The sequence below is a fragment of the Microtus ochrogaster genome, unplaced genomic scaffold, assembly GCF_000317375.1.
Source record: "Microtus ochrogaster isolate Prairie Vole_2 unplaced genomic scaffold, MicOch1.0 UNK116, whole genome shotgun sequence".
NCBI lineage: Eukaryota > Metazoa > Chordata > Mammalia > Rodentia > Cricetidae > Microtus > Microtus ochrogaster.
Window position 1 is genome coordinate 4,987 of NW_004949214.1, and position 3,347 is coordinate 8,333.

The 3,347-nt window shown below is 47.0% G+C and overlaps 1 pseudogene; it reads left to right on the top strand.

Moving 5' to 3' along the window:
• Positions 1 to 2,213: 2,213 nt before the first annotated feature.
• LOC101994090 lies at positions 2,214 to 3,341 on the top strand (annotated as a pseudogene).
• Positions 3,342 to 3,347: the final 6 nt, after the last annotated feature.

Here is a 3,347-nt window from a genome sequence, read left to right on the forward strand (position 1 = left end):
TGAAGTAGAACCACTTCCACTGGTGGCAGGCAAGCTCTAGGAAGGTGGCTGTGATATATGGGTAGCCTGGGCATGTGTGGTTTTTTTCCCAGTCCCTTTGCAGACTAAGCCTTCCATGACAGAGGTCCTCTCTGAGAAGTTTCTGTTCAAATGGGGTTAGAACAGCTCTTTCTAGCTCTCACTCTAGAATTTATAAATGCAAATTTTCAGTGCATAAATTTGCTCTTCAAGAATTTCATTCAGGTTTATATACATTCTTTTAACTTTTAACCCCCACCCATTTTATTGGGGAATTCCTCTTTAAAGGTCTCTTTCACACATTTGTATACTTTTGTTTTGGGACAAACCCGACAGTCTGTGTGCTCACGAGTTTTGGAACTATTCATCAATACCTGGTGGGTTCCCTTTTTGGAGCACAACTCTACTCAATTCCTGCCCATTCCCAGAATCTTTCACCTGGCCAAAGTTCACCAGTGAAGGGTAGATCTCCCATGAGATCAGTCTGTGATTTGCTCTTGAATGGCCCAGCCTTATGCAGGACCAATGCACGAGGGAACCACAGCTGCTGTGAGATCATGTTAAAAATGGCTGTGTGATAGCCTGAAGATAGTATTTCACATCTCTGACATACTTTCCTCTCCCTCTGCAGTGTTCCCTGAGCCTTAGCAGCTGTGGTATAAACATTCCGTGAACCACTTCACAGAAGGAAGTTCATGTGTGGTACTGTAAACCCAGTCTGAAACCACTGGCAAAACACATATATGCATAAAATTTTTAAAAAATGTAAAATAGTTTTTTAAAAAAAATGTATGTAGATTAAGGTGAATGGTACCCACTAGCAACTAATGGGGCCAATGTACAGTGGCTCCTTCTCAGAAGACTGGCTTGTCTTCTCAGTCCTGAAGATGCTCTTAGCCAGTTCTGCTTTTCCTTTTGACCAGGTGATTTTTATCTCCAGTGATTCTCAAACAACTCTGGGAATCAGATGGAATTTTTATCCCTGGTAAACCACTAGAGAGCTTGAATTTTCATCTCAAGGACACATGGCAACAGAACTGTGGTATTCATGTGAGTTTTTCTGTTTGCCACTTAATCTCAGATATCTCTGATCAAGATATCTACGTTGGACCTCCATGTAGGAAGTTATCATGGGAAGTGAGCCTTGAAAAGAAGATGCAGCATATGAATTGGGATGGCATGTTTGGACCATGCCAAGAAGAGTCATCACTGGGACTCTGCGGGGACAGTGCAATTTGCAGAATCTGCTCCATATGTGATCTCCAAGATTCTGTCCCTTCACTTGCCCTATTCCTCACCCACAGTAATCATGCCACATGTACTGGGGCTGTGTTTTTTTAAGATGCTCTTCTTTGTGAGCAGAAGACTTGTGAAGTAGCTACTCCTACCAAACAGGATGGTTTTCCAAGCACCCAGATCTATAGTCCATCACTCACTAGCTACCTGGAAGAACGTTCTATGCACATGGGGACACAAATCTAGATTCCTGTGCATGATTAGGACTCAGAAGTCCAAAATGAGGTCCTAACTTCATTTCTTTGACTCCTTTCTGGTTGGAGGCCTAGGCCAGCAGATCGTGTCTGAGGAATGCAAAAATTGGTCTGTAGAATTGACAGGATTAAGGGATCTCTGGTGGATTTATGCCCACATTCAAGCTATATCCTCTGTTCTGCACCCTTGTTTGGGGGGGTCAGGCTTAGCATTCCTAGGTTATGAGACAAATGGCTCAGGGTCCAACCTTGCCATACCCCCCTCCCCCGGCATTCCCTTCTTCCACACAGTGCGTCACTTACTTCTGGGCCTCCATTCTCCATTTCTCTCCCTGGACAGGAGTCAGGAGCTCTTAGTTTTCTAGACACGTGAATCTTGAAGTCTCATTTAAATTGGACTCCAGGTCTATCCACCATGAGTGTGCTGTGTTGCTGTGGGACAATGATCTTGTACACTGTAAAGTTTTGTCAGTTGTACTGGTTTAATAAAATGCTGACTGGCCAATATCCAGGCAGGAAGTGTAGGCAGGGCAACCAGAACAGGAGAATTCTGGGAAGAAGAAAGGCTCAGTCTGTAGTTGTAACACCAGAGGAAGCAAGATGAGAATGCCTTGCTGATAAAAGGTACCAAGCCACATGGCTAAAACAGACAAGAATTATGAGTTAATATAAGATGTAAGAGTTAGTTAATAAGAAAACAGGTTCTCTTACATCGACCGCCTAAGAGTCGCGCTGTAAGAAGCAACACCTCCTCCTCGTCTCCACCATCCTCCGGGAAGCAGCGAAGCAGCAACCATGCGTGAGTGCATCTCCATCCACGTTGGCCAGGCTGGTGTCCAGATCGGCAATGCCTGCTGGGAACTCTACTGCCTGGAAAATGGCATCCAGCCTGACGGCCAGATGCCAAGTGACAAGACCATTGGGGGAGGAGACGACTCCTTCAACACCTTCTTCAGTGAGACAGGCACTGGCAAGCACGTGCCCCGGGCAGTGTTCGTAGACCTGGAGCCCACGGTTATTGATGAGGTTCGCACTGGTACCTACTGCCAGCTCTTCCACCCTGAGCAGCTCATCACAGGCAAGGAAGATGCTGCCAATAACTATGCCCGTGGCCACTACACCATTGGCAAGGAGATCATCGACCTTGTCTTGGACAGAATTCGCAAGCTGGCCGACCAGTGCACAGGTCTTCAGGGCTTCTTGATCTTCCACAGCTTTGGCGGGGGAACTGGCTCTGGGTTCACCTCCCTGCTGATGGAGAGGCTCTCTGTTGATTACGGAAAGAAGTCCAAGCTGGAGTTCTCCATCTACCCAGCCCCCCAGGTTTCCACCGCTGTGGTTGAGCCCTACAACTCCATCCTCACCACCCACACCACCCTGGAGCACTCTGATTGTGCCTTCATGGTGGACAACGAGGCCATCTATGACATCTATGACATCTATGACATCTATGACACCTCGACATTGAGCGCCCCACCTACACTAACCTAAATAGCTTGATAGGTCAAATTGTGTCCTCCATCACTGCTTCCCTCAGATTTGATGGAGCCCTGAATGTTGACCTGACAGAATTCCAGACCAACCTGGTGCCCTACCCTCGCATCCACTTCCCTCTGGCCACATATGCCCCTGTCATCTCTGCTGAGAAAGCCTACCATGAGCAGCTTTATGTAACAGAAATCACCAATGCCTGCTTTGAGCCAGCCAACCAGATGGTGAAATGTGACCCTCGCCACGGTAAATACATGGCTTGTTGCCTGCTGTACCGTGGTGACGTGGTTCCCAAAGATGTCAATGCTGCCATTGCCACCATCAAGACCAAGCGTACCATCCAATTTG